Source organism: Nyctereutes procyonoides, unplaced genomic scaffold (assembly GCF_905146905.1).
Source record: "Nyctereutes procyonoides isolate TBG_1078 unplaced genomic scaffold, NYPRO_anot_genome, whole genome shotgun sequence".
Lineage (NCBI taxonomy): Eukaryota > Metazoa > Chordata > Mammalia > Carnivora > Canidae > Nyctereutes > Nyctereutes procyonoides.
The window spans coordinates 54,688,891-54,704,051 of NW_026575047.1; the positions used below are offsets into that span (position 1 = coordinate 54,688,891).

The 15,161-nt window shown below is 42.0% G+C and overlaps 1 protein-coding gene and 1 pseudogene across 3 annotated transcripts in view; one reads left to right on the plus strand and one right to left on the minus strand.

Annotated features, from left to right (window-relative positions):
• The window catches only part of OTUD7A (OTU deubiquitinase 7A), a 391,545-nt gene that overhangs the window by 124,828 nt on the left and 251,556 nt on the right, over positions 1–15,161 (minus strand). The gene's annotated exons all lie outside the window — the stretch shown is intronic.
• On the plus strand, positions 7,732–13,997 carry LOC129510545 (biorientation of chromosomes in cell division protein 1-like; annotated as a pseudogene).

Genomic DNA, 15,161 nt, shown 5'->3' on the forward strand with positions numbered 1-15,161 from the left:
GGGCACTGGCCCACTCAGCCAGAGGGGGTAGAGCCCAAAGGAGCACACATTTGTCCCTTACTTTGCTGTGGTCACTCCTCGAACTTTATTTCCTCAGGAATTGTACATTCAATTTCAGAAGAACGAAAGAAGAGATATCAGAACATCCTCAGAATTCTCTTGAAGGGGCAGGATCACAAATGACTTTTAGTTCCTCCTTATGTTATATTTTCTAAGTTTTTTTTCAATGAGGTCATACTAATGTTAAATTATCCACAGGCCTCAGTTGACCCAAATGCCTGACGGACATGATTTGTCTAGGTAACTAATTATCTCCTTTTGGTTTTTAAAAATGAATATGCATATATCCAAACACTAAAATAAGTTATAGACTCAACCATTTCAAACAACTGGTTAAATAATACAGAGAAGTAAATTAAAACAGTCAATTTTAGCATCAAGTAATGACTGTTTTGTCTTACTCTGCAAAGTAAGTATTGAAACTACTAATGTCAAAATCCTGTGCCAGGTACTCTATTTAGTTTGTTTTTATAATAAAGGGATAAAATAATTCTAAAAAGAAAACTTTCAATTTGGTCATAATATATATCTCAACTGAATAAAAGAAAAGCAATTTCTGTATATATCAGATACTAATTCATTTGCTGATTTAATACACAAATGAAAGTATTTTATTGTTGTAGGAATACATATGTGAATATGTACTTTGGGTCTGAAAAGTTCTATTTTTGGATCTCATACACTCCAGAGCTTATAAATAGAGTATGACTTTTAAGTATTTCCAAATGCTTGGGTTCTTTATACTCAGGATGCAAAAAACCTAAACAGTGATAACACAATATGTGATAAACCATTTTTCCCAGGAATATCTAAACTGGACAAAAGCTACAGGGGAAGGATGGCTCCCGTGCTGTACTCTAAGGAAAGTCACAGATCTACTCTTTGGGCTCCCAGTTCAGACAAGTACCCATGGGTGCTGATGATATAAATATGAATGAGGACTCGTGTGTGCTTCTTTAGAGGCTGACAGCAAGAGGAGGTAAGAAAGGCATGCAAACACCTTCTGTGGACCAAGGTAGCTGAGAAGTGTGTATAGAGTTGTATGTAGAGGGGTCCATATGCCCCATTATTTGTGAATAAGGTGTGAAGCTTCCCAGAAGAGGAACAGGAAGGGCAGTGCAGAGGAACAGCATATACAAAGGCTTGGGGGCTTGCAAAACCATTCCCTCCCCAGCAAATTGTACAGATGTGCTGGGGTTCCAGGGAAGTGGGAGCTGATCAAGAAAAAAAGACATGACCATAAAATGGCACACAAGAGCTTTATGGGGTGATGCTTACATGTGAGAATTTTCTCACAGGAGCAGGCTATGCACCAGAGACTGCTTGGGTACTCAGAAGGGGAGGAGGGCAGGGGAACTACCAGGAGAGAGGGGAAAAGGGGGAGGGTTCTGTGTCCAGGTGATGTTACTCAACAACATCGTGGGAAGTCTGGGTCAGAGAGGTCCAAAGGGCAGCAGCAGCTTGGGGTCTCATAGCCTATCTTACCAATGGCCAGCAGATGCTGGGGGAAGATTCACAGGGAATGCAAAGCAGGAAGGCTCTAAATGGTCCCGTGTCATCACTGTAGGTCGGTGGGGTCCAGTCTGCACTTAGCCCTTCACCCTGAAAGCCAAGGGTGCGGGGTAGGTCCTGTCACTACGCTGGGTGGGAAGGGGATGAAGGCACCCTCCCACATCCTTAGTTCCCACCCTCAGGCCCTCCAGGCCTCCCACCCTTCTAGGTAGATTGGTGTTCATGGTGTCCTCCGACCCCCAAGGGTTCACAGCATGGATTTTGCTTAAGAACATTTCAGGGGCTCCTGGGTGGTTCAGTCAGTTAAACGTTGACTCTTGATTTTGGCTCAGATCAGAATCTCGAGATTGTGGTGTGGAGCCTCATGTGGGGCTCGTCCCTAGCTGGTTGGGAGTCTGCTTCAGAGTCTCCCTTTCCTTCTGTCCCTCTCACCGCACGCTCTCTCAAATCTTTTAAAAATCAACATTGAAGACATTTGAGAAATCTTTATCATCTCTGCAGAGGTGCCTTCAAATGTGTAATAGCTGTGTAAATGCTTTTTCTTTTTTTAAATTTTCATTTCTCTGGAATAAATTCCCAGGAGTGCTACTGCTGAAAAAAAAATGTATAAAAAATCTGCTTACGTGTGCTATGTTTAAAACAAAAGGATGTGTGAAAGTTTTGAGTTTGGGCTGGCAGGCTTGGAACTAACAGGACTCAGACTGCAGGGAAGAAACAACCAGCTTAGGACCCAATATGCCGATCTTTGGCTCATTTATAAAACGTGGGGTCAGCAGGGCTGCTCTATATGGTTTGACTCTTTCAGACCGAATCCTAAAAATACATATTTTGATTTCAAAGTCTGACATGGATTTTGCAAAAATATCACTTGTTTTAGAGGAAATATATATGAATTCAGTGGCTGGCTATACCCAGTCATGTATCCTGCCATGGTCCCTGGTGTCTAAGCAACACCATCCCTACTATGGCTTTCGTGGGGGTGGAGCCCTGCCCCCAATAAAACCACTGCAGAAAAGCTGCTGCAGAAAGCAGAGCTAACTTGTGGCTCAGTCTTCTCACTGAAGCAAACTGTCTTTTCTGCAGCCAGCCCCAAGCTACTTATTGCAATCAGCAGCGGCAGCCACTTCATCAATTAAAGTTAGGTCTTCCAGCCTTTATTCTGAAAATCACATTTTGAAAAGAATTTGAATCCTGATTTTCATAAAGCCAAAGATAGTTAAGTCGACTGCCAAAATGAAAGATGCCGTTCTGATAATTAAGCGGTGCTCTACTGAGATTGACAGCCACCCTCTAATGTGGGTGCCTGCCCGGCCTGAGAGTGCACCCTCACTCTGCATTCTCTACCTTCGATCCGCACATTTTCAAGAAAGAAATGCACTTCATCAGTTAAACTGTTTCAGTTAAAAATTCCCGAGGCAGCTTTTAAAAACTGCAATCAAATCGAATCCTGAAGATCTGAGAAATGAATCAGTGTAGGTCACCTGGATGTTTGCCAACCTGGTAGAATCTGGTAGACTCCAAGAAGAGTATTGATTATTTGTAGTTTCTAAAGAAAGCCTTCTAGCTCTTTCCATCCAATCCTACCAGGAAGCCTACTAGCTCTCCTCCCACAGTGCGTATATACATGCCAACAATGGAGACCACCTCAGTTTGGGGGTGGGGGCCCAGGCTTTGTACCTCCGCCAGGTTCTTCCCTGGGGAGGCAAGGGGCTCTGGAGGAAGACTGGCCCCACTAAGCCTTTGGCATAGTTAGACAGCTGCCATGGGCTGCTCATCAGTCCACACTACCTACCAAGAGAGAAAGGCTGTCTGGCCTCCCAGGGTATTTTCTGCTGTTCGGATTAAGGGAAATCCTGCTGGTACCCTTTGTCTACAAAATGGTCAAATTTTAATAATGTAAAGATTGGGATTCGGGACAGAATCCCAAGTGGAGAGCCCACTGTGCTGTGTTAAGACCTGGGGGCTGCACCTGCCCACAAGGCCTATTTGTGCATCCAGCAGGGAGGGATTCAGGGGTTGCTAACTGTGTGTTGCTTTGGGGAGCCTCATAGTTCTGCAGCCATGACACTGTCCTTAGTAGAGGCTCAGGCTCTGACCCTGGTGATAGATAGTAGCTCCACTGATTTGACCTCTGGATGCTCCTGAAGATTTCAGTCAAGACTTATATTCAGAAAAATGTCTGCAAACAACTGCCAGAGCAGTACGTAAAGGAGAGCTTCACCTAAGGTGTACTGAGTCAGAAACTGGCTTGGGCAGGTGGCTAGAAATGTCTCAGAGGAAACTTGTGGCTCCCACCCAGGAATCTACAAGAGGATCCCTGGGGCCAAATCAGGTGCCCTGACAAGATGAGCAATCATGCTGAGGGCCTTGATGAAGCCACCCCTCACCTCTGTGGTTTGGGCTTTAGATAGGCTGTTGGGCTGGAAAGTAGGTCCTGCCTGACATTATCAGGCCTGCATGAGCTATCACAGCAGCCAGAAGCTTTGGTGAGCAGAGGCATGAAGAACAGGGCAGCTTGGGAGGGTTGCAGGGCTGAGGAGGGTGGAGAAACAGGCTCTGCCTCTGGGTGCAGTGTGCCTAGGATGTTTGGTCCGGCCAAGAGAAAACCGATCTATATTTGTCTGCCTCTTTGCTTTCACTGTGGTTTTAGGTTTTTTTTTGGAAAGGATTTGCACATTGGATTAGAGGTAGAAGTCACTTTCATTCATTCACTTTCTCCTTCCTTCATTCATTTATTCACTGAGTATGTAGCATGTATTAGGTATTGTGCCATCTTTTTTAATCCTAATGCAGACTTTAAGTAGTGGGATGATGATGATGTCTGTTTTAGCACTAAAGAAAATCAAATATCTTAAAGAAATCAAACAGCTTGCTAAGCTCACACATGCACAGGGAATGCTGCCCCCACTAGAACTAAGAACATCTAAAATCCAGAGCTCACTCTCTGAAAGATGACTTCCTGTTGGCTCCCCATACCAGACTTGGCCAACTCACAGACCTGGGAAGTGGAGAAGGAAGACAAATATTGTTCCAGTGTCTCAAGAACAGGAGGTGGTGCAGAATAGTTTTATGTACATATTAAGTTCTAGCTTTACTTTCATGTTTTGTGTATTTCCCAAATTACCTGCCAGTATGGTAGAAAGAGACAAATTGAATTCTTAATTTACATAAATAGCAAATTGTACATAAACACAAAAATTATGTGTGCATTATCTAAAAAAATATATAGATACATATACATGTTTGCGATGTTTTCTGTCCTGCCTGAAACATTTAAAACTTATTCCATTCCTCTTTCCATCCAGATGAGGCCCTCCTACCTTGTTCTCATTGATATAATGCCCCAAGGGGAGCATCAGAGAGAACAGGGAGGGGCTGGGACACAGTGTCTGAGGCACATACAGGGGCAGGGGCTGTGACTGATCTGTAGTGGTGCACTTGTGTGTGGTGTGTGCATGTGCTGTGTACACAAGATGATATTTGTGTGGGGATAATATATGGGGTGGGGGTAGGGTGGACATGAAGTATGTCTATGCTACATGTATAAGTTGTGAGTATATGTGGTAAGGTATATATTATGTGGCATCTGTGTGGAACGTGCTGATTCTGCACGCATTTGTGGTGGGTGTAGTATGTATGTTGTGGTATAGAGTATATGTGGACATATGTATGGTATGCATGGCTTATATGGTGTGTGTGTGGTGCTGCCCAGCATGTGTGGTGTATGTGAATGGTGATTATATATTGTATGTTGTGTGTGATATAAATGTGAGGGGTCTGGGTACATGGTGTGTATGTGTGTGTATGGGGCATGTACATGTGTGTAAGGTGTAATGGGTGAATACATGTGAGATATTTGGACATATGTGAAATGTGTGTACCTATAACATATGTGTGTTTAATGTGTATCATGTGGTTAGCATGTGTACTCCCTAATTGTGTGGTGGAGTTGTGTGGTGAGAATGCATCTGTGATGTGTGGTATGCGGCATGTGTTTGGAAGCATGTGTTGTATGGAATGGGTGTGTATCTGTGGTGGGACATGGGCATACAGAGTAAAAAGGGTGTATGGATAAAAATGTTGTATGGTATGTGCATGTTGTAGGTACAGGTGGTGAATGTGCACTGTGTGGTGTGTGTGTATCACAGGTACATGCCGTATTGTATATGCATGCATAGGCTCCTGAGAGCAGCCTTGGATCCCTATATGGCATCACAGCTACCAAGGACCCTGGATAGTGAAGAATGGGGAGATACAGTGGACATAAAGGGGTATACTGGAAATAGTGGCCATGAGTTCAGTCTTATGAGGATACTGGATTTGAAATCCTAGCTGTTCTCCTCTGAAAATAGACCCAGGCCCCCTGGGCTGAGCAGATGACTGATTTTCTTCACCAGTCTGGGCCTGCATCCTGGGTATAGAGCTGGGGAGCAGTACTAAATGTTGGCTTTAGCTGTATGAAAACCGTGCAAGTGGTGAGGGGTTTCCTGGTAGGGAGAGCCATTAGGGAATGCCTTCATGGTCACCTCCCCCATCACTGATCTCCTGCTGGGAACTCAGGCCTACAATCATGGAACAAACAGATTAGAGCAGAGAACATCAATTAGTTTTTCAGACTCATTTTCTGAAATGCCTTAATCGATGCCTCAGACCAAGTGTTCTGTCGATTATATGAGGAATTCTTGTGGCTATGCTCCTGAGACACTGCCACAGTGCTGTAAGGGAAGAGTCCTCAGGACTTTGCTTATTGAGAGCTGGGCTCTCCCACTACATTTTGTTTCTCCAGCCACTAGGGAGCCTGTGCTGATCGCAAGGACAGAGAATGATAAAGGATAAGGCACACATTTCCCAATACTGAATTCTATCTAGTGGGACCCTAGAACCCACAAAGTGCCACCATCACAAAGGCAGCAGTAACCACACCAACAGTCCTTTCTGGATACTCTAGGCATCCAGTCTTCACTGTAGCAGAATATTACTAGGAACAAAGCTCATTACCTCAACCAGAGTTAAACATCTAGAGGACCTGCAACCAAAATCATGGTTTGGCTCCAGTGATCTACACATATCCTTACATTCTAATCATAGCTTCCTTTTGCTTGCAGTGTCTAGCCCAGAAATACAGAATAGCCTATACTTCCTAGAAATATCCCTCCTGCTAGAGCTACAGGGCTGCTGGAGAACTTTGCCTTACTATTTAACACTCTTACTCTCAAAGCCTGGCGAGTTTACTTAAGCTTCTGGGAGATAGAGACAAAGTAGTGCAAAGTTAGGGCAGGTTTATGGAGGTGTCCATTATAAACATACACATCAGCATGCATTAAGGTACACAGCTAGAAAAATATTAAATTCTTCTCAACATGGGAAGTCACTTCTTAATACTAGTGGTACATGGAGTTGTTTAAACTAGTCAGGATGTAGATGTCTAACAAAATTAGTGGGATTTTCTAGTATGACTAGCAACATAGATAATCTATGCTCATCATTTTGAGAAAAATTCTTTTTCTTGCAAAAATGTATGAGGTCACACAGTGAAACTGATACATCTCATGCAAAAGTCATCTGTGTAAACTATAATACTACAAAGATGCAAAAACTGATGCCAACAGCTGTCCCACTGTCTAATGTACAACTTCTGTTTTGGAAGTCAGTAGTCTTCTGTTCAATTTGGCAAAAAGAGCTACCATCTGAGGACTGAGTTGGTGATATTTACAACCACCCTCTTCCACATGTGAGTTAAAAAATATTTTATTTCAACATTAACTATATAATGTTGACATCAACCAGCTTGGGATTCTTTGATTAAAAAAATCATACAAGGGATCCCTGGGTGGCGCAGCGGTTTGGCGCCTGCCTTTGGCCCAGGGCGCGATCCTGGAGACCCAGGATCGAATCCCACATCGGGCTCCCGGTGCATGGAGCCTGCTTCTCCCTCTGCCTGTGTCTCTGCGCCTCTCTCTCTCTCTCTCTGTGACTATCATAAATAAATAAAAATTTTAAAAAAATCATACAAAAACTATAATATGCTTATTCCAATATTGAAACATTTATCAGTGATATCACAGTAAACAAATTCAAACCATACTCTGAAGTTTTGTTTCCGGAAATGGAGGATTAGGTTGTTTCAGACAAACACTCACAATGGAATAACTAGGAAACATGGTGAAATATAAGAAGGAAGGCTGTTTGATGACATTGGGGAGTGCAAAGGCAGTAAGGAATTTTAAGGCTGAGGTCTTGGAGGGGATGCAAGATGAGAGAGGTAAGCCTAGCATCAGAAGCTACTTCCCCATTGCAGATACCACCAATGATAAAAGCTGTGGCTGAGAGGCTGAGAAGTTGAGCAGAACTTTCAATAAATCTTCTGTGTCTAGGAAGACAAAACTCAAAACTTAGGGCCCAGAAAAGAACAGATTTTGGTCAGTACCCTAGGCTTTCAGCTGGGAATCCAGAGGGCTATACCCAAGAGTCAGAGTGACAAAGAAGAGAGCATCTGTAGCATGGAAAGAAGTCTGGCCTTAAATCACTTAAATCCCTGTTTGGCTTAAAGTGGTCTTGAACTGATAATACCCCTATCCCGGCTGTCTTGAATAGGCAAATTTAAACCTCTCTGGAAAAAGATAAAATCAGTCAGAGCCTAAAATTATATCTCAAAATTTTAATACATTATATCCACACTCAAAATGATCAGAATTGTGAGAAATCAAGACAGGACAGAAAAATAAGAGAAAAGCAGACAGGAGGAGCAGAAAAACAGGAGATCTAGACAATGGAGGTATTAAACATATACTTTAAAATAATTATAACTAATATGTTGAAGTTAAAGACTTTTGGGAAGGAACTGGGAAATATAAAAATAAACCAAGTGGTAACTCTGGAACCGAAAAATAGAATAACTAAAAATAAGAACTCAGTGGGTATGTTTAAGAGCTGACTTGGTATCCAGGAAAAGACAATTGATAAACTGGAAGATAGGTCAGAAGAAAAACTCTAGTCCTTGGGAAGCCTGGGTGGCTCAGTGGTTGAGTGTCTTCCTTCAGCTCAGGGCATGGTCCCAGGATCTGGGATTGCATTCCACATCAGGCTCCTTGCAGGGAGCCTATTCTCCCTCTGCCTGTGTCTCTGACTCTTTCTCTCTGTATGTTTCTTATGAATAAGTAAATAAAATCTTTAAAAAAAAAAAAGAAAGAAAAACTCAGTCTGAAGCAGACACACACACACACACACACACTCAGAGCAGGGCATGAGGATGGTAGTAAGGGATATAAGCATAAAAGCATGAGAACAAGCACAAAGACCATAAGACCCAAAATATGTATGATTGAGTCCTGGAAAGAAAGAATATAGAGGATAGGATGGAAGCCACACTTAAGAAAGATAATGACAGAATTTTCTAAAAGTAATGAAAGATATTAAGTCACAGGTTCAGAAGTGATAGGAACCCCAAGGAGGAAAACAAGAAGAAAACATAAAGGAAAACATAAAGAAAATACAAGTAGGCAATTTATAATAAAACTGCTGGAAACCTAGGATGAAGAACAAAATTTTAGAAACAGAATCGAACAAACAAAAAAGACATATTACCTTCAAATGAGCAATAAGAAGGTAGACAGTTGACTTCTCAATGGAAATAATGAAGGCCAGAAGAAAATGGAATGAGATCTTCAAACAGCTGAAAGAAAATAAATGCCAATCTAGATTCCTATGTCTTGTAAAAGTTACCCTTTTACAGTAAAGGCAAAATGAAAAATATTCAGATAAACAAAATCTGAGTACATTTATTGCCAGTGGGCCACACTAAGGCAAACACTAAAAGGTATTCTTTAGGTAAAAGGAAATGACTCCAGTCTGAAGCTCAGAGATGTGGGAAAGCATAAAAACAATGGACAGTTTTTCTGTGTTTAAATTGAATACTGAATCTGTAGAAAATAATACTGCTTTAAGGGTTTAAAATAGAATCAAATTATGGGACACCATTGGCATAAAAGGCAGGACAGGGTAAATGGAGTAAAATTCTAAGCTCCTTGAACCTTCTGAAGTGTGATAAAAGTACTAATTTAAGGGAAACCATTGTCAAGGATGCATGCTGCAATCTCTGTAGTTACTGCTAAAAGGATAGTAAAGGGATATATAGCTAAGAAACTACAGAGAGAAAGTTAAGTAATAAAAATTTTGACTTCCACAAAATAAGATAGAAAAGATTAAAAAAATAGGAAAAACAAAACTTAAACAGTGGGATGTTAGATCTATAACCAAATATATCAGTTATCACATCCAATGTAGGTAAACTAAATACTCCATGCTGAAGACAGATTATCCTAGCAGAGTTTTTAAAAAAACCTTAATTATATATTGATTAGAAAAGCTACATTTTAAATACAAGGTGTCAGAAAAGTTGGAAAAAAATGATAGAAAAATATATAGTGCAAACACTAACCAAAAGAAAGGTAATCTAGAAATACTAATATCAGAGAAGTAAGCTTTAAAGAAAATAAAACTTCAGTAAAGATAGAAAAAAATATTTATAATGATAAAAGGGTCAGTCCAACACAAGACTGGATGTATTTAACCTCAAAGTATATAAAGCAAAAGCTGACATAAAATAAAAGAGGAATACACATGTCTACAATCATAGTTGGAGATTTTTAAAAAAAATATTATTATTTATTTATTTATTTATTTATTTATTTATTTATTTACGATAGTCACAGAGAGAGAGAGAGAGAGGCAGAGACACAGGCAGAGGGAGAAGCAGGCTCCATGCACCAGGAGCCCGATGTGGGATTCGATCCCGGGTCTCCAGGATCGCGCCCTGGGCCAAAGGCAGGCGCTAAACCACTGCGCCACCCAGGGATCCCCCTAGTTGGAGATTTTAATCGAGTGCTGTCAGTAACTGAGAACAGGTAGACAAAAATAAATCAGTAGATATTTAAATGCAGCCTACTACTGGCTCCGCAGCAATGGAGTATCTTATAGTCCACACCACAGACATGTGGCCCTTGTGTTTCAGTCCTTGTTTTAGGTGTGTGGGACCAGGACCTGGAAGCTGGCACCTTCAGCTACTCTGTCCTTCACTCTCTTTGTCTATCTAAGTCATAAACTGAATCCAAAAGTGGCTGATTGTATCTCTACCAGTTGAACCAGTGTGTCTGTGTGTTAGACAAAAATCAATTATTTCTAATTATCAAGAAGATAATTAAACAATCCTCAAATTCTTGGGAATTTGGCATAAATGTCCAGTCATCAATATAAATATCTGAAAAGAAGACACTGAACTGAACATTAATTCTCAATGGGGAAGCACTGGGAGCCTTTTCCCTAGGATCAGGAACATGACAGGGATGTCCACTCTCACCACTGCCGTTCAACATAGTATTAGAAGTCCTAGCCTCAGCAATCAGGCAACAAAAAGACATTAAAGGCATTCAAACTGGCAAAGAAGAAGTCAAATTCTCCGTCTTCGCTGATGACATGATACTCTACATAGAAAACCCAAAAGCCTCCACCCCAAGATTGCTAGAACTCATACAGCAATTCGGCAGTGTGGCAGGATACAAAATCAATGCCCAGAAGTCAGTGGCATTTCTATACACTAACAATGAGACTGAAGAAAGAGAAATTAAGGAATCAATCCCATTTACAATTGCACCCAAAAGCATAAGATACCTAGGAATAAACCTAACCAAAGAGGTAAAGGATCTATACCCTAAAAACTATAGAACACTTCTGAAAGAAATTGAGGAAGACACAAAGATATGGAAAAATATCCCATGCTCATGGATTGGAAGAATTCATATTGTGAAAATGTCAATATTACCCAGGGCAATATACACGTTCAATGCAATCCCTATCAAAATACCATGGACTTTCTTCAGAGAGTTGGAACAAATCATCTTAAGATTTCTGTGGAATCAGAAAAGACCTCGAATAGCCAGGGGGATTTTAAAAAAGAAAACCATAGCTGGGGGCATCACAATGCCAGATTTCAGGTTGTACTACAAAGCTGTGGTCATCAATACAGTGTGGTACTGGCACAAAAACAGACACATAGATCAATGGAACAGAATAGAGAACCCAGAAGTCGACCCTGAACTTTATGGTCAACTAATATTCGACAAAGCAGGAAAGACGATCCACTGGAAGAAAGTCTCTTCAACAAATGGTGCTAGGAAAATTGGACATCCACATGCAGAAGAATGAAACTAGGCCACTCTCTTGCACCATACACAAAGATAAACTCAAAATGGATGAAAGATCTAAATGTGAGACAAGATTCCATCAAAATCCTAGAGGAGAACACAGGCAACACCCTTTTTGAACTCGGCCACAGTAACTTCTTGCAAGATACATCCATGATGGCAAAAGAAACAAAAGCAAAAATGAACTATTGGGACTTTATCAAGATAAGAAGCTTTTGCACAGCAAAGGATACAGCCAACAAAACTAAAAGACCACCTATAGAATGGGAGAAGATATTTGCAAATGACGTATCAGATAAAGGGCTAGTTTCCAAGATCTATAAAGAACTTATTAAACTCAACACCAAAGAAACAAACAATCCAATCATGAAATGGGCAAAAGACATGGACAGAAATCTCACAGAGGAAGACATAGACATGGCCACCATGCACATGAGAAAATGCTCTGCATCACTTGCCATCAGGGAAATACAAATCAAAACCACAATGAGATACCACCTCACACCAGTGAGAATGGGGAAAATTAACAAGGCAGGAAACCACAAATGTTGGAGAGGATGCGGAGAAAAGGGAACCCTCTTACACTGTTGGTGGGGATGTGAACTGGTGCAGCCACTCTGGAAAACTGTGTGGAGGTTCCTCAAAGAGTTAAAAATAGACCTGCCCTACCACCCAGCAATTGCACTGTTGGGGATTTACCCCAAAGATTCAGATGCAATGAAACGGGACACCTGCACCCCGATGTTTCTAGCAGCAATGTCCACAATAGCCAAACTGTGGAAGGAGCCTCGGTGTCCATCGAAAGATGAATGGATAAAGAAGATGTGGTTTATGTATACAATGGAATATTACTCAGCCATTAGAAACGACAAATACCCACCATTTGCTTCAACGTGGATGGAACTGGAGGGTATTATGCTGAGTGAAATAAGTCAATCGGAGAAGGACAAACAGTGTATGTTCTCACTCATTTGGGAAATATAAATAATAGTGAAAGGGAATAGAAGGGAAGGGAGAAGAAATGTGTGGGAAATATCAGAAAGGGAGACAGAACATAAAGACTCCTAACTCTGGGAAACGAACTAGGGGTGGTGGAAGGGGAGGAGGGTGGGGGGTGGGGTGAATGGGTGACGGGCACTGAGGGGGGCACTTGACGCAATGAGCACTGGGTGTTATTCTGTATGTTGGCAAATTGAACACCAATAAAAAATAAATTTATTATTAAAAAAATAAATTTTTAAGTGGTTAAAAAGAGAGTATGTGACAGAGACCATATGTAGCTGGCAAATAAATGTACTTATTATCTGTCCTTCTGCAGAAAAATGTTTGCCAATTCCTGATCTAAGTATCCATATTAAGTAGTTTTAAAAACAGCAAATTTAATAAAAATATATTGGAAGAAAAAAGGGAAATAAAAAATAGACAAGACAAAGAAAAAATAGTGAATTATAGATTTATATCAAAATATCCCGCACTACCCGCGCTGCCTCGGCGCCGGCTTCCTCCGCCCCCCCCCCGCCCCCTCCTGCCCTCCCCGCTCTCCCCCCCCCCTTTCTCCTCCTGCCCGGCCGCCGCCTTCTCGGGCTCTTCTGACATCTCTACACGACTCAGGCTCTCTGTCCCCAAGCAACCGTGTTCGGTCTCCTTTGTGGTCCCGGGGCGCAGCCACGGCGGGCGGCGGTGGTGGGGCCCGGCTCGGTGGGCGGCGGGGGGGCCCCCGGCGGGGTCTGCAACAGGCGCGACGGGGGCCGGTGGGAGCGGCGGCCCCATCAGCCCGGCCTCGCTGCCTCCCGGCGACCCCACAGCTCATCGGTCTCATCGCCGAGCAGCTCAAGAGCAGGGGCCTGTTTGACAGCTTACCCGGGACTGCCTGGCCGACGTGGACACCAAGCCAGCTTACCAAAACCTGAGGCAGAAGGTGGATAATTTTGTGCAACACATCTGGACAAGCAGGAGTGGAATCCTACAGTGAACAAAAACCAGTAGCGAAATGGTCTGAGGCAGAGTGTGGTTCAGTCAGGGATGTTGGAAGCTGGAGTGGACAGAATCATTTCTCAAGTGGTGGATCCCAAACTACACCACATCTTTAGACCACAGATAGAAAGAGCAATTCATGAGTTCCTGGCGGCCAAGAAGAAAGAAGCTGTGCCAGCGCCCCCTCCAGAGCCTGAGAGCCAGGACCCCCCAGCTCCATCCCAGGATGCTTCCTAAGAGTATGTCTGACACCTTTTGGAAGCTCCATTGAATTAACCGTGAAGAGATGGATTCGGTTACTTAAGAGTACAACTTCAGAATGAAGACAGGCGGAGGTCATCACTGATTTCAGCATGCAGCCCTGACTGTGGGCAGTGTCCAGATTGAACAGGCAGTAGCAGAGTTGACCATGTGTGCTCCCTCATTGTGATGTCATCTGGTTAGCCTGTCAAAGGGGATGACACCCAGTAGACACTACAGAGGTATAAAGAAACACTACATCAGTCTGGGGTTGTCCTGAATCAAACCTTTATACTTGAACTTGAAGACTGTGTGGATTTTAGGGTTTTTGTGTTTGGGTATCCCTAGAGGGGCTGTAGCTATAGTGAAGGAACGTAATCAGTTCCAAAGATGCAATTTCAAAGAATGACAGTGAAGGATAGCATGGAGTAGGTATTAGTGAGTATTTGTCAACTAGAATGTTTAAGCCATTAGCACCAAATAGCTCTAAAGTTGACGTGACCCTCTTGTACATGAATCTTGTAGCTTCGGCTTCTTTTCCTCTGTAAGAGGTAACGACACATGGGACCCTAGAATGTGAGGAAGTGCAGACACCAGGTATAAGGAAAAACATGTACAGGCTCTCTGTCCAGGGCTGCTTCCTATCCTGCAAAGGCTTATGAATCTTGGGTGTGTTTATTTTATTCTCATGTTTGTGTTTTTTTAGAAAAGTTGAATGATCAATAAATGGCTTAAGTTTTGTAATAAAAAAATATTCCAAGAATTTATAAAGATTAGTTCAGAACTCAATGAAAGAGACAACTAACAATAGAAAGAGTTAATAAACCCACAAAGTGATTCTTTGAAGAGACTTAAAATAATCAATAACCTGGGCAAGCCTGATTCTCTATATCTACCTCCACCTCTATCTAAATGGAAAAGAAGGAGACACACAAGAATATACATTGTATACATGTATACCAAGTGCAAGAACAGGAAAAACTAAAGATGTTAGAAGTCATGACTGTGGTTATTTCTAGGGAGAAGGAAAGTTTAGTGACAAAGACAGAAGGAAAAGGACTACTGAGTTGCAGACAATATAATAGTTTTTGATTTACAGCAATGATGATTGCAAAGGTGATACACACTTTGTGAAAATTCATTAGGCTGTATACTTACAATTTTTTATAATTTCTG